Here is a 23,514-nt window from a genome sequence, read left to right as displayed (position 1 = left end):
ATATCCTTTATTTTAGCACATGTAGGCATACAAACAGAGAACAGATAACCATGAGCTGTAGCAGTACGTGCTTCTTCCCCATTACTCACCGATGTGGGTCAACTCTGGCCTGCAGAAATCACTTTGAAAACAGAGATGTTAGTCAATGATCATTCAGTCCTTGCTTCTCTGCTGAGATAGCCAAGTAGTTTGCCAAACTAGTACCAACTATAGGGTCACTATTGGGTGCGCCATACCCGGGAGGCTTCATGCAGTCTTGCTATCACAGGCCCCTGGCTCACATTAGAGCAGTCTCAGTGCTGCTATAATTTGTATTGGTAGAAAACAGCCCTCAATTGCTGGAGTGCATTACATTCCAGCCCTGCCCACAGGTGCCAGGAGGGGCTGATGTGGGGCTGGAAATGCCAGACCCTTCTGACATGGAAGGGGAATACTGAGCTACTGCTTTAAGGCAGCCTTACCCTTCCTTTTTGCCACTAGTGGGTTGAGGATCTGGACTTAAATGACTAATACATATTCCAAAGCATTTAGATTGATATTGTCTTAAAAGCAAAAACATAAAACAGCCCCTACCCATAATGAGTTCAGGTAAGTATTTGGAAATGTAGAACTCGCTGTTAAAATCATGTAACCTGAACATGTGGCTTCCCATAAATCTGTAGACTGTAACACATTCTGTGCATTTTTGTTTTCTTCTTTTTTTAACCACACTGAACGCTGGCGGCTGAGTCTGTCCTGAGACTGAGCCCCAGCATAGCTCCAGGACTGAACGCATTCTCGCACATGATGTTCTAATCACTGATACTTTGTGATCTATTTCACTTACTGCTGCCTTGTTCTGTGTGTCTGTTCTCTATTTAGAAAGTTAGCTATGGAAAGGAGTTTGATTATTTTGCAGGATGTCATTTGCTCGCGCCTTCCACATACTGTTTTCTCGCTTTTACCTGAAAGAGAAAATATCAAACATTGCAGATTCCCAGATGGACTGTCTGGAATTTAGCCTTTAAAAAAAAGTTCCGTCCTAGCAGCAGACCAGATTCCAGCAGCAATTTCTTGAAATGTGAGCACAAGGATATGGAGAAAACATTTTGGGGTGAGTGTGCATGGGGTGGGCTGGAAAAGAGAGCAAGGGGTTGTTTTGTTTTTATTTGCTTTTATCTGTTGTCGTTTTCACTTTAACAGTGATCATGGCAGCAATTGCCAATAGCATCAAGCAGACACTTTCTACTACAGTTTTGTTAAGGTCTTAAATGTGTGCTTAAACTTTTTAAACAACACTTAACATAGTGCTAGGTATTTGAGAGGACAACCAGAAAGACAAAGTCCATGAACTGAGCAGCTTACACTCTTGTTTTAGATGTGACATGTCAGCTGGGGTTAAGAAGGAGAGAAGGGGATGAGTGAGAAAGGACAAGGCATACATCAATAATACTCAGTGGAGACACAAGCATTTCTATATGGTTCACTCAAAGTTTGTATTTGTTTTTAATTAATAATAATAATGACTGCTTTACTTGTTGTGGCTATCCTGGAAACAGCGCATCTACTGGAGGGATTTGAATGAAGAGCGTTTCATAGCTTTGCGGAACAGAATTAGGAAGGAATTCATATATAATGGGGCAGCATGGTCGGAGCCACAGAGACAGTTGTAGGATATTGGGGTTGGCAGTGGTGCAGCGAGCTGGAGTAACAACAGCTGCTGGAATCAGTGGAGAGTGACTTCTGCTGGGTGACAGGAGTAGGACTTTTTGTAACCTTGACCCATGTCATGTGATGGTGGCCAGGAAATAAAACAACACTCTCTTTCCAGCACTCCTATGAGTCACACAACAGCATTGGTGCAATTATTAGTCTAGATCAGCACTGCAGTATGCTGAATTATGTAGGCTCTTGAAGATAAAGACATGGGATTTAAACTCAATGTGGTGGAGAATGGATGGCAGTGCAGAGATTCAAAGAGGGCATGTAGGGTTGCCAACTTTCTAATCGCACAAAACCGGACACTCCTGCCTCGCCCCTTCTCCGAGGCCCCGCCCCTGCCCTGCCCCTTCTCCGAGGTGCCGCCCTGCACTCGCTCCATTCCCTCTCCCTCCATCGCTCGCTCTCCCCCACCCTCACTCACTTTCACTGGGTTGGGGCAGGAGGTTGGAGTGCGGGGGGGGGCCTCTGGGGTGAGGCCAGGTCTGAGGAGTTTGGGGTGCAGGAGAGGGCTACAGGCTGGGACTGGGGGTTGGAGTGGGAGGGTATGGGCTCTGGGCTAGGGGTATGGGCTCTGGTTGGGGCCAGAAATTAGGGGTTCAGGGTGCAGGAGAAAGCTCCGGGCTGGGGCGGGGGTTGGGATGCAGGGGGGGTGAGGGCTCTGGCTGGGAGTGCGAGCTCTGAGGTGGGACCGGGGATGAGGAGTTTGGGATGCAGGAGAGAGCTCAGGGCTGGGGCAGGAGGGGGGGATCCCTTTTCGACCGGGCGTTCCAGTCAAAAACTGGACGCCTAGCAACCCTAAGGGCATGCCATGGATCAAGTAATTGATGAGGAAGATTATTTTATTAGCTGCATTTTGGCTGGTGCAGTTTATACTCACACTTAAGGAAAGTGAGTCAAATTCCCTTCTCTCTTACACTGGAACATGGTTTACAACGGGGCTATCCTAGGTTAATGGAGAGGAAAACTTGGCCTAACTAATCCAGCTGTTTTTAAAAGATACTATTGTATACTTTGCCATTCAGAGAAAAATATCTAATGAATAATTTAGTCCAGACTGTCTCAGGAGGAAAAAAGAGATGCAATGGCATAGACAACATATTCTTATTCTGTACCCATTTGTCATCTTTCTTGGTATCAATACTCTTAGCTGACTGTGGAATTGGAAATTGGTCTTAATCAATGAACAAATAAATACTTAGTGCAAATGCTGGGCTGGCTATTAGTAAACAATTTCCTCTTTGTTTCTTTACTTTAGACAGCTTGGGCCAAATTCAGAGAGATACTGAATACCTTCAGCTCTCACTGAACTGGAAATGAAGGCACTGACATTTGTTCTGGGTATAGTCTCTTGAAAGGATCACATGGAACTTTCGAAATGTTTGCTGTGAGCAGGCTCCAGGGTTTTGGCCGCCCCAAGCAGCCAAAAAAAAAAAAAAAAAGCCACGATCATGATCGCGATCTGCAGCGGCAATTCGGCGGGAGGTCCTTCGCTCTGAGCGGGAGTGAGGGACCGTCCGCCGAATTGCCGCCGAATACCTGGACGTGCCGCCCCTCTCCGGAGCAGCCGCCCCAAGCACCTGCTTGCCAGGCTGGTGCCTGGAGCCGGCCCTGGCTGTGAGGTGTAGATAGGTGGGTTCCTGCCACAGATGACTGACAAAAGGAAGGTGGAGGAGGGAGAGTGGTTAGAGCATAACGACTTCCTTCCACCTCCAGTTCAATCACTGTGCATAACTGAAAATATGACCATTTAAAAAGACCTGGAGCCAGATCCTCAGCTCGTGTAAACCAGCATAGCTCTATTGAAATCAATGGTGCTACATTGATTAACACTAGCGGAGGAGCTAGCTCCCTGACTTTTGCCAAAGCTTGTTTGAAAGAACATGTTATGATATGCTGTATAATAAGTTTTATCCTCCTGATGTCAGCCATTTGCAAACTACTTTGTTCATGCAGGTACCTGTGTAGAAATGCTTTAGTTTTGCCAAAGGTGATGAAAAAGTCCCATCTAAATATAAATAAATAAATAAACCCACTCACTGTGAAAAGGATCAGTTGGCAGATTGTAGCCTGTATCTGCTCATGACAGCACTGCTAATACTATAAAAATCTATAACCCAGTCATGTGGTATCTAAAACCAAACCAAAAGAAATTTCCTTCCCAATAGTCACAGTGTGAGAATAATCACTGCCACCTTTGTATCATAGGGATTTCATATCTTTCAACAGACTTTTCTATCATCCTTGCAGTAGTGGTTTGTGTAACGAACTAGGTCCCATAAGTGAAAACATAAGTAGAGTAAGTGACCTTCATACATACTGGTATAAAATAACAAATCCAGCATTGCATCAACCCAATAGCAGAGTGTGCACAGAGGGAGGCAGGCAAAATAAATTAAACCAATGTTGATATCTGCTGTATTCCCCAGCATCTCAGAATCCCTGAAATGTCGTGTGCCTTTTTTTTATTATGATGATTTCAATTGCTCTTTTCCAGATCTACAAAAAAAACCTAGGATCTGTGATTTTGAGCAATTTAGCTATAATTTGACTTAAGTGCTGCCACAAATCCACTAATTAATTGGATTGGTAATTTCATCATAAACTTGATGGCATGTAAAGTAGAGATTTCTTATTTTCAATAATATTTTTCAAACTGTGGCGTTTCCCCCCTTCCCATCCCCAGTATGCTCCTTGATATGGTCCTTCTGTCATTTTGGCATTGATATACACCGCCATCTTAAAAATTAGAACAGAACAAGGGGTTATACAAAGAAGTACTTGAATTATAGTTTAGACTCTATTTATTAGGAATATTTTTCAATGAAACACACTGATGAAATCATGTTCTTATATCCCAGTAATAAATATATATTCACTATAGAAGAAAATCAGAACTGGAAAGGGGTAGTTGCTGGTAGTAGCACAGCCATATGCAATGTCAAGATTTGGGGTCAGACTCTGCTCATTGTTGTAACAGTGTAAACATGGAGTAATGACACTTACTTTGGTAGAGTTGCTCCTTATTTACTCCTATGGAACTGAAAACGCAGTTTCTCCATGTAAGTTCCAATAAAATGTTCATAGCCATACCTGGCTTTAACTGCTAGTGGTTCTAGTCAACTGCAATAAGAAACTTACATGTGGTTCTGAGAGTAAATCTGGCCCATTTAGATTGTTTTACCTTGAAAGATATTTCATCGTTCAATAAGTTGGCATATTTTGTTAGAATATATTTTAAATGTTATTCTCATAAGAATGGGACTGAACGCACTGAATTTGATGGAGTTACACTGGGGAAGAAATTTGGCCCAGTGAACTTAGAACATAGTGTATATGTAATTTGTATATGTTATTTACAATGCTTTACAGTATTAGGATGATTATCTTCAGATCTTACACCTTCACCTGAGTTTAAATTGAGTGCTAGATTATTGAGAGTTAAAAATTTCCAATGGGCGGAGGTCCTGATGTACACACAAAATGTGTGTGCAATTTGTGTTTTCAGCAACCTCAGTCACATGTGAAAATGGGTATATAGATATCTGCATATCCAATTACATGCAGAAGCACAGTTGCACAAACATTTTTGGTCTCCGTATGTAGCTATATTACAGTCTTATACTTCCTTCCATCCTTGGTAGTGACTAAAGTTAGAAAAAACTCCAATTACTGCCTACACATGACACAAGTTTAAATTGGAGAAAGAGATCTGGGATATTGGTCAGACAATTCAAAGGATTGCAGTGTTTATTTTCTTTGTGATTTCAAACATACCTTCCCTATTATCATATCTAAAGAAATATTTTAATAGGTGCCTTTTTCCTAGAAGAATATGTAGCCCAAATAGAAGAAAATACTGCTTTGTATTTTTTGTGTTGAAGACTATCTTCAGCCAGTCATTTAAAAATTTTTGCATTGACATAGATCTTGGTGTGAACTGGAGAACACATTGTGTTTCCACTTTATTAACCTTTGATTTTATTTTTTATTAATATAGTTTCGTTATTCTCAATATGTTTCTGTTGTTTTCCAGGAAAAATAAGAGTGCCCTCTGGTGGTCAATTTAACACCTGTAAATTCTCATGTTTCTTACAACATGAAAAGTGGGTAACCTATATGTTAATGGGTTTCCCTTACAGTTCCAATTTGATGAGCAAAAATACTCGTATGGTTTTATCTTTATTTTGTAGAATCACATGTCCTCTCTCAGCATCAGATGGATCGTTATATTTTCATCACAGGCACTTTTATTATTCAAAATTATTTTTGTTATTGTCATTAATGAAAAATGTTCAAACGGATCCATGTGAGTAGTGCTTCTCCTTGTGAGAAGACACAGTGGGCCTGCTTCTTATTTATACAAAAGTCCCTTCACACTGGCAGAAAATTACATTTACATCCATTTTAGGGCCCCTTTATCAGGGCCGGCTCCAGGCACCAGCATAGCAAACAGGTGCCTGGGGCAGCCAATGAAGAGGAGGGCGGCACATCCGGCCGTTCGGTGGCGGGGCCGTCACTCCCTCTGGGAGCGAAGGACCTGCTGCCGATCATGATCATGGCTTGTGTGTGTGTGTGTGTGTGCTTGGGGCGGCAAAAACGCTAGAGCCGGCCCTTCCCTTTATACTTGTAGAGCAGTATAGTGAGTGTATTACTAGCATTATTGTACTTACACTACTTATTAGTAAACAATAGTACAATAGCAAACTATAATCAGACCTATTGACTTCATCTCGGCTCTCTGTGAGCTGAGGGGTGAAAACATTGTCTACTATCTGTTCTTTTCAGTGAGTAAGGACTACACATGTGAGGGACTGTTACAGGACTGGGACTCATAACATAAGGAATTAAACTTCTTGTGCCATGAGCTTCTCATCAGGGTAGGTTACATATATACGGGTTCATTACTCAGACTTGTGTGCACTCACATTGCATATTACTGGGATAGCTGTTTTTGCCACTATAGCTAAGATTACAGTAGAGTTTCCATCCTAACCCCTGATTACTCTCTCTCACACACACATTTCCAAAACATGCAGTTTGGGGAATAAGATTTTTACATATGAGGCCTCTGCCACAGGGCGATTTTTTTAAACGTTCAGCAAAATCAATGTAGCCAATTTTGAGTTGAGAGGATGAAAATAAGGTTATTTCTATTGTTGAAAAAACTACTGACCACCGTTTATTTCAGCAAACAACAAACAAAACCAGACTGAATCCCACAATTCTAGAGTCTCTCCACAAATCTCTTCTTCTCTAATCATGCTGAGCTTCTCAATTCTCCCCTTTCAGCCTGCAATGTTTTTTTCTCACCAATTGCTAGAAGCTGGGAATGGGCGACAGAGGATGGATCACTTGATGATTACCTGTTCTGTTCACTCCCTCTGGGGCACCTGGCATTGGCCACTGTCGGAAGATAGAATACTGGCTAGATGGACCTTTGGTCTGACCCAGTATGGCCGTCCTTATGTTAATTCTCATCAGATTTCTCAGGGCTCTCTTTCTTTCTCCATCAGGGCCAGCTCCAGGCACCAGCTTAACAAGCAGGTGCTTGGGGCGGCCAAGGGAGAGGGGCGGCACCTGCGGCAATTCGGGGGCGGCAGGTCCCTCACTCTAGGAGCGAAGGACCTGCCGCTGAACTGCCGCCGCCGATCGCGGCTTTTTTTTTTGCTTGGGGCGGCAGAAATGCTGGAGCCGGCCCTGTTCTCCATGACCTCCTTCCCCTCCCAAACTCCCTCCTATATTGTAATTTTTCTCCTCCCACAACATCTCCTCATTGTTTCTCTCTCTGCATCCCCCACACTCATCTCCACCCAGATTGTCTCTTCTCTCATTCCCCAAATCCCCTCTGTGCCCCTCACTCTCCCCAGTATATCTTCTTTCTGCCAAAGAATTATTTTCTCTCTCTCAATCTCAAAAATAAATAAATAAATAGTCCCCTATGTATCATTTCTTCCTCAAAATCCCTTTACCACCCAGCAATTCCTGCCTTTTCCCATCTTTCCCCAAACCTTTCCACTGTTCCTGCTCCTCTTCAGAGAGAGAGGAACAACCAGTAGTTGCCCATTCTTCCTGCCTTCTCCCCAGAGAGAAGAGCCAGCAAGTGCAATGTCATCAGGTTGGCAGAGACTGGAAGACCACAGTGGTGAAATTCACTCTTGTGCAGAAGACCAGGGTAAGGCCCCAATGTTGAGGGTCTAAGGGGTGCCCCTCTGCACACCTGCTGGCATGGCAATATTTCTGCCTGCTTAATCTCAGGCAAAGACATAGATTAGCCAGGTGATGGAACACTAATTGGGGACCCTGTGGCCTGCTGCTTAAAACCCAGCTGCCTGGTTTCCATTACTAGTCAAGCGGGAGCAGTGTCTGGCAACCTAGGGGACATACGCCTGAGGAGAGCACTGCTTGGAAACCCCTGCATTGATTTTCATTCTCTTTAGTTTGTGTACTGTTATAGTTAGACAAAGAGCACAAACCTCCTGAGTCCAGTTCAGTGGAGTTAGCCAGAGTGTAGGCTGGAGTAGGATTTGGCCCCACTACGGTATGATGGCATTTCACTTTATATTAATTATGCTTTTCTGTACATCAGTTCTGCAGGAAGCAGCGGCATCTGATGTTTTAAACTAATCTTGTCGCATTACCCTTTTCAATACAACACTTTGCATTGTTTGTTAGTTTGGTTTATCTTTACTGTCGACTACCAAGAAGTTACAAGTGCCACATCTTTTCAAGAAACAAACACACCAGACAACAATCATTATACAAAAAAACTGAAGCAGACCACATTTTCTGTTAAGATTCATAATAGCATGGAGTTAAAAAAGAGAAAATAGGTGCTTTGGAGCATAACATCATAAAATGCTAATGTCAGTGACACAGTGGTGGACTGAGTAAATATAGAAAGGATTTATTATAAAGTTCTTTAGTGTTGTTGGCACCAACAGCAAATTGCTGGGCAACATCATATCACCAAAATCCAGGAAACAGCACAAACATTGAACCACGGTATTTTCAATGACAATAATGAGAGAAGCTTTGGTATTGGTTGGCATCACCACAAAAGGCACATGTTGGCATGTTCAAGAATGTAAATGATAGATCTGCTGCTTGAAGTTTATAATTATTTAATCAAACCCAGACTGCAGAACCTGGAGGGATAGTGTGTAGCCTTAAAAGAGAGAGAGAGAAAGGAAAAGAAAATAAATCCATATTTTGCAAATGATGGCATATATCAGTCCCTGGTGTGTGCCTAGCCACACACTTGTGATTGCTACAGTTTTTGTGGGCGATCTTTACTGCCTGCTACATCATAGTATGTGTAAGAGTTCCTGCAGAAAACAAATTACCGACAATCTCTTTTATGTGCTGATGGAAGTCAGATCAGCTATTTCCATTTCCTTTCAAAGAAGAAAATAAATGTACAGATCAGGTCAGGAAACCACTCATCTGATGAACTACTTCTACACTACATGCGCACGCACACACATGCTCACAAATGATTTTCATCTCACATTTCATATTTAGCTGATTATTACGGAATGTTTTAGAACTCATTTTCTTTTCACATGCTAAAAATATGATAATGAACATGCCATTTTCAGAAATAAATCTCTCAACACTCTATGTTCTGGCTTGTAACAGACTGAGTAGCAGAAGTCGGGTATGTTTGCAGCCTGGGCTTTGCTCACCGACTCAACTTTCAATTTAGTCCAAGCCTGATGGAAAAAGAAAAAAGTCTTTCAAAAGGAGTAATTGTGTGTTTCTGGAGGGGTGGGCTGGGGTGAGGGGGGAGAACAAATTACTAAATTAAATTAGCATTACATTTCATTCCTAGCCCCTAGGAGATTCAGAGATTTACAGAAGGTACTTTCTTAAATTCTGATGTTAATTTAAATGTTAAGATTCTGCATAAAAGTCCAGAGAAACGATGCATAGTTAGGTGATGTCATAATAAAAATTTATACTGAAGGAGGAAATGCTTTAGGTTGAGATAGAAGCACATGGTTATAACATTTAAAAATGAGAGAAATGCATTATTTTAATATATTTTAGAGGATTTAATGTTATTAATCTTTTTATTCTCTGCCTTGTGACTTAAGAAATATTTGCATAATACTTTTTTCTGTAATAGCCCTGGTCTGTTTTTTTTTTCTCTCTCTCTCCTCTCTCTCTCCTCAAAAATACTTACTGTAGGGTATTCCTGGACATACAGGGTGAAATCAGTGGAAATTTTGCTATTGACTGCATTGGGGCCAATAATTCACCAAGAAGTTCTAAACAAGGTGAGTGACATCATATCATTTATTGGACCAACTTCTGATGGTGAAAGAGACAAGTTTTTGCACTACACAGACTTGAGGAAGAGCTCTCTGTAGCTTGTCTCTTTCACCAACAGAAGTTGGTCCAATAAAAGATATCGCTCTAATATCCTGTGACCAACATGGCTATAACAACCCAGCAAATTAGGAGTGCTGAACTTTATTCTGCTTGTGAGCCCAACAGAACAGACTTTTTTCTCTAGTGACTGCCTTTCATCCCAGAATGCTTTGTATTTCTATCTGAGCTTAATAGCTATTTTTTCAGTCCCAAAGACTGCATAATATCATGAGAAATCCACGATACCTGGGTACTCCTCTGCACCCACATAGAGCCACATTGACATTTATGGCAATGAATAGCAGGACTAGGCCCTAATTTTATTTAATTGTCTTTAGTTCATTAAACTATGGCACAGTGAATAAAATAAAATCATGCAAGGTGGCAGCAACATTCAGTGTACATATATGCGATAATTTCATATTTAAAAAAAAAAACAAAGTATACTTTAGACACATTGTGCAGTTCATGAACTTCTAATATATTTTGAATTATTAATATTTCACATTGCCAACTACAGCAGTCAAAATGGGACAAAATATTTTTGGACTTTAAGATATACACCTTACTGTATATGCAATATTGCACATAGTTATTTAAATAGAACTATTTCTGTTTAATAATTCAAGACCGGAAGATTACAAGAAAACATCTGTTATATTTAATTTTCTTTAAATGATATGGAAAAAACCCCATAAAACATGGACAGTATTACAAAAGGTCAAACAAATCTATAAATGTGCAAAATTATTGTATGTATGTTTAGAAGTTGGACTAATTTATATTTATTCAACAATTGCATTAACATTTGAGATATACATGCTACACACAAGTTTGTGAAATGATATGCAATATATTTAGGCTTGGCAAAATTAGATTTTTATTTTTTATAATTTTGAAGGATAATATCAATGTTTACTTTTAGCACTTTTTAATTTTTATCTATTTCAGTTTTCATAGTTGAGGGAAATTATAGGGGGCAGTCAGACAATAATAAATGATAGACTTTGAGATTCAAAAAACTAAAGCTTTATGACCATTAAAATACAAATTGTCAACATCAGATGTCAAAATATACAATGTAAATATTCTTAAATCAAACTCTAATAAGGTCTCAAGCAGCATTTTTCTTACTTTATCCATTCATAAATTTTGATTATTATCAATAGAAATATTTTTTGGTTTGTGTGAGTATGGTGAAATCAGTGTTTACTGAAATTTACCAAGAAAAATCAAATCCTTTCAAGTCTAAATATATTCAGTAAAACTAATTACTAAAGTAATTTATATTTGGAAGACAATCTTTACAGGCAGAGGGATAGAATATTTTTACAAATGAGAGTTTAGATCTCAAAGATAATTTCATATATATTTCTGTGTATGGAAACAAGAAAAATATTGGCGGAATAAATTCAACTGATGAGCTGCATAATAAAAATATGTTGATTGCAAAATAAACAGCACAATGCTCAAGTTACAGGTATTTTTAAACACCTTTAACATAATTGTGAAGCTAAAAGCTGAGCACATTTATAATTTCTACCAAAAAGCATTCTGCTTTTGTGTAAATCCAGATAATGTGCATTCACATTAATACAATAATGAAAGCTAATGCTGACCTTTCCCTCTTAACTCTGTTTTCTTGTTTCTTTTCCTGACATGCAACATGAACTTTACACTTGAATTTCCTGGCTTTTGTCAGTTTTTCAGCACTCAAACCTCTTACATGATTACATTTTTTTCATTTAATGTTTTTTCTTAATCAGAATAACAATCTTCTTTTTACTTCTACTTTTAAAATCTCATGTAATGTTAACTTTTTATATAAGATTTATGAATAAAGAAAGATGTGGGTTTATTTTACAGGTTTGAAGCAAGATTCTTTCTTTCTTTCTTTCTTTCTTTCTTTCTTTCTTTCTTTCTTTCTTATATATAATGAATTAAAAACAGTCCCATTTGGTAAAGGCTAACTCATTGACTCATCAGTAATGATCAGAGATGGGAAGGGAAGATCCATAAATTCTAATTTTAGTCAGATGAGATACATAACTATTGTTAATTTTTTTCTGCCAGTGTTGCATGTAGTCTCATTTCCTGCTAAAGTGTTCCTTATAGTCTCCAGTGAATTCATTAGCTGCTTGCCTTTCTTCAGGACCTAATTTTCAACTGAGGCTAACCCATTATCCAAGTACTGTATATTGATCACACACAAACTATAGGTCTGTGGGAGATCTTCCATTGATTTCAATGTGCACTGAATCAGGCCCTGCATGAAGAACTAGGGCCTGAACTGGTGTATGTCAGCTTAGCTCCACTGAAGTCAATGAAGCTACACTGATTTACACCAGCTGAGGATCTGGCTCAGACTATTTTATATATGCTCTTTTGAGAGCTGGCTCATTGTCAAAGCATGTAAATATTGCAATGTAAATATTGAAATGTAAATATTTCAACTGTATATTTACTATTTACTGAAAACTGTAATAGATTTGTTCACAACAATTAAATAAGGGTCAAATTCTGCCCTCAGATATGGAGTGGAAACTCCAGTTGATTTTCCTGGGAGTCATACATGATTATTAGAGGATAGAATATAACTAATAATAAACATATATTTGAAGGGATGCCCCAAGGTTGTCAGACCAATATTTTTCCACCCTAAATATTTTTTCTCCATTTCCCTTAAATTCTATTAATTTTCTTTCCTCCCTTAACTGTCAAATAAAGGTCCCAATCCTTCAGCCCCTCCTGGAATCTTACCTGCATGCTGCAATACATTTTAAACTACAGTTGCACACCTGGTGTAACCTTATAAAAACAAATTCACGGCTTCCACAATGAGAGGCACCCAGATAGCAGAAATCTTCTGTCAGTCCAGTATTGCCTGATCACAAGAACTGGGAAAAGAAACCCAGCAAGAGAAAAGGTGACATAGGTACAGGATGTGATTATGCATGTGCATTTATGCCTGAGTTCCAAAATACATTTATTATGTCAACTACGTATATACTGACCAGCAACTATGTCCAGTTTTGTGCTTTGTATGGTATGTGGGTGTGGGTGTGAATATCATACTATCAAATCGGTTTACACACACACTTCTTATTTGACTTGTCTCACAAAAATTAATATATTGGAATTTCTACGTAGGAATCAGAAAGGCCACACATTTTCCTCCTGTTTTACCAAGGCAGCCGAATGCATTTGCAGCCTGTATTTTGGAAATGAGGAAAATGTAAGTTACATGCACAGATACTGCATATGCCTAAATCATCTGTGGATGGGGAGTCCTATTTGTAGCCATGTATTCTTGGTCTTATTCAGCATGTGGAAAGTTTGCATTCATTAGATGCATGCATAATCTGCCATTTCATCACATTCTCACGTAAGTCAAAGAAGTAAAAAGCTAGCTGCCATACAACTGCTAATAGTTTCCACTTTGGACAATGTACAGGCTGTAATTGCTGAAGGCGAATCTGTTGCTTCAGTTTATGCTGCTGCAACTACAGTTAGCGCCTCTGTATATCTGTCTTCTACTTCTCACTTAGGAAACCTAAATTCATTCCTTGAAAAGTTATAATTGGCTGAGGAGTTCATGCAAGAGGACCGAAAAAAATTGCCAATACATTTGTGCTACTGGATTCCATTTGTATCTATGAATATAGAATTCTATATGTAATTAGTGCATATGAATATGTACATGTATATCATATATCTTTGTATCTAATTTATATAATACACCTTTCCCAGGTTGCACTTACGTTAAACAGTTAAAAACACATACATCTCTTTCACCCGATGCCAGCAATGCTATAGAATGTCCCCTTTCTTCCCCACAGCCCTCCCACAGAAACCTAAACCCATCACACACTGGGACTGATCCACTAACTACTGAAATCAATTGGAATCCTTTCTGTTGACTTCATTAGGCACTGGCCTGGGCCCATACAACTAAAACACACCAAAAATAACCAAGGCAGTATTAAAAAGAAAATATGAGCGCCAGTCAGAAGTTGAAAAAAAGGCAGCTTGGTGGAAATCTAAATATTTGGTGGAAATGTGATGATTTCAATTAAAATTTTTAATGGGAAATCTAAAAAAAAAATCATTTTGATAAGGTAAAAATATTTCATTCTGAGTTTATAATTTTGAATCGATTCATTTTGACTTCTATTAAATATTGATTTTGATGTAGTATATTTAAAGAGGAAATATTTAAGTTGAAGGATTGAATAAGGAAATGCACATTTCACCACTCTGTGCCTCAATTTCCCCAACTGTAAAATGGGGAGTAAGGACACTGACCTCCTTTGAAAGTGCTTTGAGATCTACTGACAAACTATGATTGCACAAACAAACATCTATGACCAGCTCCTCAGCTTAACTGTGCCAGTAGCAAAAAGTTGCCCTCAAGCTGGCTTAGCTGGCTACTTGCGGATTCTCCTTGCCTAGGGAAATTTTAGATGGTATAGAGCCACCAAAGTGTCTCCTATGCCACTTTTCCATACACGCCCCAGCACAGTTACTGAGATCAGGAAAAGGGGCTTTGTCAAGAAATCCCTAAAAAGCTGCTGGAACAGCCCTTGGTTGCTGGGGCAGCTAGCATAGTTTAGAGGAGCTGTGCCAGGAGACATGGGTGGGGCGCAGAAGGCAGTTTTGCACTGCCTCTCTGAACTCCTTGGCCATACCTCAAGGTCTGGCCCCTCATTTAGTTTTTAGTCTCTGATCTTTGCTTCCACTGAAGTCTATGGCAAAACTCCCTGTGACTTCAGTGATGCAGTATCAAGTCTATATAGAAGAACTAAGTAGTAGAAGAAGTTGATAGAGTGCTGCGTGAGTATAAGGGCCTGTCCATGTGATTTTCTTTACATGAAGGGGGCTTAAGTTATGTAACTATATGAACTGTTCTTCATTGCCCTTGTCATCCATTATAATGTTTGTTAGATCATGTTTCATACCAGATTGTAAGCTCATTGGGGATTGTAAGCCATGCCTCCCTATGTGTCTGGGTAGCACTTTGTACAATGGGTCTGCTGCCCTGACTTGGTCCCTTTGCAGCTAACGGGCTGCAAATATCAATAATAGCTCCATATCAACCTTGGCACTGCTCTGTATTAGACAAGTGGACTGTTACGCTAACATGGAAAATTTATTCCAGGCAGAATATTGTTCATGCTTATAAAATACTAAATTGATATAGGAATAATACACTGTATAGACTACATGACATACACTAATCCTTCCATATTAAATTAATTTAATACTCAATTAAGCTAATATGATCTTGTGCTAATACTGTGGAGTGACTGCCTTCTGATATGCACATGAATTACTGTTAGTATACAGTTAGACAAATGGAATGCACTGGCAGATACTACATTGAATGAGCCTGGTTTTGCTGAACATTTGTCATTTATATCTATTATCCTACCCTGGGTTCTCACAGCAAATTCTGTATTTTTGTTATATTCTGCAAAGTAATTCATAGTATCGTCTTTAGTTAGGTGAATGACATGTGCCTTCACATTTTCAGATTTGAAACTAAGCACATATTATATAACTTAGCTCCTCCAACAGGTAATATCCACACTCTGCTCAGTCAGCAGGCAGTCTATATGGCTGAGTTTGCATCCTATGCCCAGTCCAGATGTTCTCCCCAAATAATATCCCAGGGTGTAGAGTGTAGTAAACAAGATCAGGATCATGGTCTAGGATTTGAATCAAAATAGCTCTTCAATCTCCACCATTAGAAAGGTGCCTTTGATGATAAAAGCACATGCATCTTGAAGCACAAAGACACTAGTTGTCATAAGCATATCCTTATGGTTCTCTCCCTTACACGTGTTACACTTTTGAATGCTCCAAAATGCACAAGACCTTACTATGCAATATGAAAATCTGAAGATTATTGAATGATCTAAACGACACGCTTAGAAAATATTGGAGATGGTGGAGATATTAGAGATTGTGTTGTCCCAGCAGAAAGTGCTGCTCATTATCATGTAAGAGGACTGGGTTTGGGAGCCTCCAGATGAATCTTCTCATTGTAGTGTACAACCCTGAAAGAAACACGTTGCCTCTGAGCGCAGTGGGTGGGAGGTAGAGCAGTCTGGCAAAATTGCCATGAAAATTGATAAGCTGCTGTTCAAATTCTACTCACACACTGTTTACCTGGATGATGGAAAAGCTAATGAATTTTTACTCACTGGTCAAATAAATAATTCTGTCTATGAATTAGTGGGCAAGGTGGCTTTTACCGAGATGTTGAAAATTGCATCTGATTGCATTGTGGGTAGTCATAAAAGGATTAATCCTGCAATATCTGCATTCATATGAGAAAGGAAGGCAGGATTGCGCCCTAACGTTGTGCCCTGTCAGGTTTCTGTTCTTTCCATTCATGGTGTGTTTGCTGAAAGAAAAGGGCCAAAAGGTGACCCTGAATAACGTGGAGACTATAGCTTTGCTCTCACGTTAGAGAAGAGGCAGGCCTGTGTATAGGGTGACCAGACAGCAAATGTGAAAAATTGGGATGGCGGTGGGGGGTAATAGGAGCCTATATAAGAAAAAGACCCAAAAATCGGGACTGTCCCTATAAAATCGGGACATCTGGTTACCCTACCTGTGTAGTTCTAGTCTTTATTCAGCCTTCTGGGCAGAGAGAGTCCCTGCAGTTCTCCATGGCTCTTTAGCTCTTAGGCTAACTAAGAAAGCTTGTGATGTGCAGTGTCCCCACACGAGGTTTCTCCCAGGCTACACTGTTGCACATATGCTCACATACATTCCCTATGCCTGCACTGAGGGTCCACGTATGCTGTGCTGAACATAGGTATAACACTGTGTACACATGATACCCATATGTACACTGCCACAGTTGTTATGTGACATTAGCACTACCATTTCAGTGGTGGTATCCTCGGGTTCTGTGCATCACAGGGAGATGCTCTAGGAACAGCTTTGCTGTATGTCATTGGCACTCTCCCCAGCCTTCACACATTTTCCGATGGCAGTTCCTTCTCATGTCCCTCCCACCAAACTGGGTGGCTGACATGGAGCAATGGGATGATGATGTGGTTCTGCTGTGGCTGCTTATTGGGGGACAAATGGTTATGCAGTGGAGCACGTGATTTGTGAGATGCTAGCAGAATTTGGACAGAACTTTCTGACACATCAAAGATGGCTGAATGACAGTTCATTCAGTTCCCATGGTACAGATAGGGTGAATGCTGGTATTGCCACGGTATGCCTGTGGGTGGACCATTGCTTCTGGTGCAGGAAAACCAGCACAGTTTGGTGGGATCACATCATTTTGGAAATCTGAATGACCAGCAGTGGCTTCAGAACTTTTGAATGAGGAAACAGACCTTCATGGAGCTGTGGGAGGAGTTTGCAACAAACCTCAGCACCTGAACTTAATTCGGGGAAGCCATACTGGTGCAGAAGCATGTGGTTTCTGCTCAGTGGCAGCTGGCAACACCAGACAGCCATTGCAAACCTCTTTGTGGTTGGAAAGTCCACCATTGGAATTGTGCAGGGTTGTGAGGCAATTAACATTGTGATCTACCCATGCGTTGCTGACATAAGAAAAGTTCCAGAAATAATAGCTAGATTTCAGAGGATGGGGTTTCCAAAGTGTGCAGAAGCCACTGATGGCACCCATATCCCAGTACTTTGCCCACTTTGTAAAAGGAGCGAGTATGCAAACTGAAAAGGTCACTTTTCACTTGTTCTGCAATGCTTAGTGGGCCACAGAGGCAGATTCAAATATCAGAAACACTGGAAAGGTTCATGATGACAGGGTGCTTAGCAGATCGAGACTGTACATGAAGGGCAAAAAGGGACTTTATTCCCCAGAAACTATATGGTTCTAGATGGTGTGTCTGTGCCAACTGTTATTTTGGGGGATACCTCATACCCTTTCCTAATTTGGTTCATGAAAACATACCCGAACATTAATGACCGTGGGAAAAGAGAGTTCAGTTAGAAACTCAGCAGCTGCACGATGGTTGTGGAATGCAAATTTGGTAGGCTGAAATCCTGTTGGATGCCAATGAGACCAACACTATTCATATAATCATCATTTGCTGCACACTTCAAAACGTTTGTGAGAGTAAAGGGGAGTCCTTCTGTCCCGAGTGGAAACAGGACAAGTCTGCAAACTCTATAGAGGCAGGAAGGTCCCATTCACATGTATACTGTCCCAGCCCAGCAGGCAAGGAGAATGAGGGATGCCATATGTGCAAGCATCTTGGCACAACGGGGAGGCAGAGGATGACATCTGCCTGTGTTGAGGGACACCGTCACACACTATGCAGCTGCTAGAAATGCAAATGAGGGAACATTGACACATACTTGTGGGGCTATGGAGCTTTATGAGGATTCCCCCCCGTCCCCTCCCGTAGCCAAAGGTCATTAGCTGTTTGTTCCTGTGACAATTTACACAAAACAGACAATTATAACATGGCACCTCCACTGGTTTAATACTTTGGGTTGGCTTTGTGCTTGGGGGGGGGGGGGTGCGGCAGAGCTATAATATGGTTGGAACTGGTCAAGGTTTGGGAAGGGGAAGGAGAGGCTGTTTAATCATTGGGTAGTGGCAGATGCTGTCTTTGCCTGTACTGTTACTTAAAATGTGTTTCTTATTTCTGCATGTCAACCAAGCCATAAAGACATTTCTCTACCCATTTTCTATGTTGTGGGTTCTGCTGCATTTAGAACAGCAGTGCTTTCTGTGAGCATGTATCACTAACTGCACTTTACTCATCCCACCAATGTATACTTGGGACTGCAGATTTTTTTAACATGGGAGGGCAGGGCTTGTGGGTGTGGGACAGACAGAAAAGTAGTCGCATTATGATGGCACCAGACAGTTACACCATACCAATTCTGGCGCTGTGAATTGTGGGGCCCAATCCTGAATCTGAAAACACCTTATATTCGTCATACTTAGAAAGGAGGGTCCAAACATAAGTCAAAGGAAGTCTAATATTTATTAGCAGTATTATATGGAACATGTAATTGATTTTTTTTTCAAAATGAATGTAGATCCACAAAACATGAGACTGAATCTGTGAACAACAGCCCAATGTATAAATGTCTCTGCACCCATCTCCTTGCCCTCCCCTGACAAAGGGCAAATGATGGGGGAAAATTGTTCATGGGGACAAATGGGAGAGTCTTGTGTGGGGGTTTGGCGTTTGGGGAGCAGGCACTTGGTAGGCTTCAGGGACTTCTGCAGACTCATCATTCCCCTCCTGGATGCTCAGCAGAGTCTCCCTGCGAGGGGTTTCAGATGCTGGTGTAAGGTATGGTCCTGGGAGTCCTGCAGGCTCCTCCAGGTCACTTGGGGTGGTTGGGTCCTCCACCTTAGCAGCACCCTGGGCAGCAGGTGGAGGGAGAGGTGCCAGTTCATGGAGAGGTGCAGTGGCCACAACAGCAGGCAGACCCCAGAATTGTTCCGCTACCAATTCTATCACCCTCTCCATTAGGGAATGCTCCTGTTCCCTATGGTGTGCCTCCTGCTTCATGAACCACTTCATCAGTGTCTCTTCCTGCTGAAGAGTCCTATCCTCCCATGCCCTTAGGAATTAAAACTGTTCCTGGTTTCTCCTGTCCATGCCAATGAGCAGCTTCTCCACAACCCTCCTCTGTCTGCTGTCTCTGGGGTATTTCTCCTGGCGAATAGTTTCCATCTCAAGAGCCAAAGGTCCAGCCCATTGAAAGAGAAGGGTAGCATTAATTTTTCCCTGTTGAAGAAGCTGATAAATCCCCCCACATAACATGACTTTGCTGTAGAAGGCCACAATTTTGATACTTTTCATCATTCCAGGAATGCAACTGCTAGACTATCCTTGGTTCAGACAACTGTTGTGGCCCATGAGGAAAGAGCAGAAGCTAATAACGGTAAGAAAAATTTACTAATGTTTTTAAAAATGTAAAATGTTCATAGTATCTAAAGAGTGGACTAGGATGCAGTGGCAGTTTCTTCCAGGGGCTATGTTACCAGACTGCAATGTCTTCTTTAAAGCCTTGTCAACTTTTGGAGAACATAGCAGTTTTCAAAAAAACAGAATGGAAAGGAGAAGTGACTTTCCAGTCATGTGGAGGAGATCCAGGAATCTATGCCAGAGAGAGGTTTCTGCTAATGGTTACCACTCTACATATTGTTGAATGTTGGGGTTTGGTCAGCTATGAAGGTGGACCAAGCTGGAGTTTCAGCTACACCAGAAATGTATTGAAATGTCCTTACAGGCATGGGAGGCAATTCGACTGGAAATTGACTGTATTCTCAGCTAGCATATGGAGTGTGCAAAGGGAGATGCAAGCTACGTAATCTGTTTGTAAGGGGATGGTAAGATTGGGGGCAGGGGTGAAGCACTGAAACAAGGCACAAAAGACAGCTGTAGTTAACTATAAGTTTTCTACAACTGTCCCATCCCAAACCGGGACCTTTCTAAACCTGCACCCTCCTCTGGTCTGTGCAGCCCTGGGACCATCACTGCCTACATGCTGATTGAGAAATGCACAGACACTGGGGCACAATGATTGTTCCTTAATAATGTTTTATAACTTCTGCCAAATGCATCATAGTAGTTCATCAGAAATCAATACAATTGTTGATTTATTGCCATATCTTGCTCGGGGACCATTTAAAGGGTTGAAGCTGAGCAGGAGCTGGGCTTAAAATCAGGAATGCAGCATCAGAACAAGAGAGGACATTGGCAGAGCGGATGGGGGTCCATTGTAACTTAACAGCCTTGGGTTTTGGTTCCTGACACAGCTCTCGGTCCTCCTTGGGTTTGGCAGGGGGATCTGCTGGGGAGGAGTGCAGAATCACATGCTTTTTGTCCTCCAGTAATGCCGAAGCATCTTGTCCCTGTTGCCACTGCGCCCTGGCCCTCATTGGCCAATGTTGGACAATGAGCTCAGCGGGGTTGAGGGGCTTGTGAGCCACTTCAAGCTCTGTACTGGGAACCCTTAGCATCATCCTGCTATTTAGACTCACACAAATTTGATGAGCGCTAGTGTGAGTATGTGTACAGGAGCAAGGGAATCGTACCAGTAGCTCATAGTGTAGATATAGCCTGAGGGGCCTGATACAAAAAGGGTGTGTGTGAGAGAGAGAAACTATGTTAATTACAGCAACCCTTATTGAAAAGAGGCAAATGAGTTAGCCTACTCTTCAGTTTCTTCTTATTATCCAGGTAATACCAGAAGTTGTTTTTCTGTAACAATAAGATTTGACAGTTGTTTTTCAACTTTTGCTCATTGTGCAATAGCAGTGCACACAGTGCTGAATTTCCATTAGCACTTGTTACTGTTTTCACAGCAAAATGATGGATGGTGCCATTACTGGTACAGCTTTGTGAAAGAAAAATGAAGCCTGTGCTTTTTAATTTTTGTAGTTACGGCAATTACCCCAATTACTTTCAAATTATAGTTTGCACAGGCCCTATACCACATTTGAACAACCGAGAACAACCATTCTTCAACTTTCTCTGATATCTGCATGCACAGCATCCAAACTCTGGGCCTTTTACTGACCCTCCCATGAGTTTGTGGAAAGGTCCCTGAGTTTAAGAATATAAAGTACTTACAGAAACAGTACAGGGTCATTTTCATAAGACTTAACTATTGTACATGCAAAAGGGCCTTACACTTTAATTTATATCACACAGGCAAGTTTGGATCAAGCCCTATAATAATAATGGCACATTCCTTGCCATCTAAATTCTATAGATAGATAAATAATCTATCATTTGTGTGACTGTACGTCTCTGTATAGCACTGCTCTAATTTGGCTATATGTATTTCTAATATTTGTACCAGGGAATCTGTAGCTAGCAGAGCTGAAGGAAGCGAATCAAGGTCAGGTGGTCTGTTGCCCCTCAGTTAGAACAGTGAAGTACATAACTTCCATACTCCTAAGTATGTACCACACAGAGGTTCATAATTTTGTGTAAAATCCTGCTCCATTGTAATAGAGAAGTCCACAAGTATAAATCCCCTCTGTTTCTTAGTGAACCCTCACCCTTAACACCCAGGATAATTCAATGCACCTAATTAGACATATAAAAAAAACAGATGATATGTTTTGAAATGGATATTCAAAGATTTAGGATTGCTACTAGCAGTACCTATCATGTTTACAATGGCAGTAGCCATATCATTTTTTATTACTATGTAAATTGCTAGTCATATAACTCAACATCCTTCATGCTTGCTTCTGATCTGTTGTGAGACCAGCAAAATGTACTGTTGTGATTTAGCCTGATACAAAGTTTTACCCACAGTATATTATATGAAACACAATCATTCTTACCAACACATTTATTTTCTAAGGAAAAGAGATTCCCCTATCTTGTTTCTTGTAACCAACCAGTTATCCTCATTCTTACAACCTCCCCTTTTCATATCTTCCTGTTGACAGCATGATTTATTTTTTCTGGTAAAGTAGCAGCATGCGGATCAAAGGTTTATAGAGCCTTGCCTCTCCTTGAATCGACAAACAAAGGAGCAACAAAGACAAGATCTAAAAGTTTGCAAACCATTATCAAAGCAACAGAACTGGCAAACATCAAACGATTCTAAACAAGTAAAGAGATGAGAGCATCTGTGCTGTGATCCATATACACAAAATCCGTTGGGCTGTGGAATGAGTTGTACAATATGAAGTACAATGCAGTATGATTCAGACCTTATTTTGTAAAAATTTTAAGGAAGCAATCTAAATATTTTGCATCAAATCCCAAAAAATATTACATCTGTAATAGAGCTGAGCCCATCCTAAACATCAGACTGAACACCCTCAGATTCTGAGGAAATCCTGAGCTGCATCAAAACATTGCAGCTTAAGCCTGTGTCTAGTAATACACGGTCTTTCCCCTTGAAGGCAAACTGCAACATTTGTCTGGTTTCTGTTTTTTGTTTTTTGGTGTTTTTTTTTTTTGCAAATCTGTGATGAAATCCTGGCCCTATTGAAATCAATGGGAGTTTTGCCATTGACTTCACTCGGGTCAGGGTTTCACTCCTGGTACACTAAGGCTTACAATGGTTCTGGAAATGTTTGGAGTTCAGGTGGAAACAATGAAAATCAACGACATTGTTCTGAGCCAGGCAAAAGGTGACCACTATAGGATGAGTTTTGTTTTCAGTTTTTGTGAACTACAAATGTCACATACACCTTAATGCAGCCAAGTTGTGCAATAGGATGTGAGATGAGAGGGAGGTGGTGAAATGCATAGATTTTTAAAGCCAGAAGTGACCATCTAGTCTATCCTGTATAACACATAGGTCATAGAACTTTACCCAGTTACCCATATACTGAGTCCAATAACTTGTGTCTGTTTATCTTCTAGAAAGGCAGCCAGCCTTGATTTGATGACATTGAGAGACGGTGAATCCTCCACTTCTCTTGGTAATTTGTTCTAATGGTTAATCACC

At 40.7% G+C, this 23,514-nt stretch overlaps 1 long non-coding RNA gene across 1 annotated transcript; it reads left to right on the top strand.

Moving 5' to 3' along the window:
- The first annotated feature begins 1,021 nt into the window (after window positions 1–1,021).
- On the top strand, window positions 1,022–23,488 carry LOC112121433. The gene is made up of 3 exons (XR_002909290.2): window positions 1,022–1,093; window positions 19,901–19,974; window positions 23,430–23,488. It is a non-coding gene; the product is annotated as an uncharacterized LOC112121433 (long non-coding RNA).
- The last annotated feature ends 26 nt before the right edge of the window (window positions 23,489–23,514 follow it).

The sequence above is a fragment of the Terrapene carolina genome, unplaced genomic scaffold (genome assembly GCF_002925995.2).
Source record: "Terrapene carolina triunguis isolate 2854851 unplaced genomic scaffold, T_m_triunguis-2.0 Scaffold89, whole genome shotgun sequence".
In the NCBI taxonomy this organism is placed as follows: Eukaryota; Metazoa; Chordata; order Testudines; family Emydidae; genus Terrapene; species Terrapene triunguis.
The sequence above is the reverse complement of the archived record's forward strand: the minus strand, read 5'-3'. Positions and strand labels throughout refer to the sequence as shown.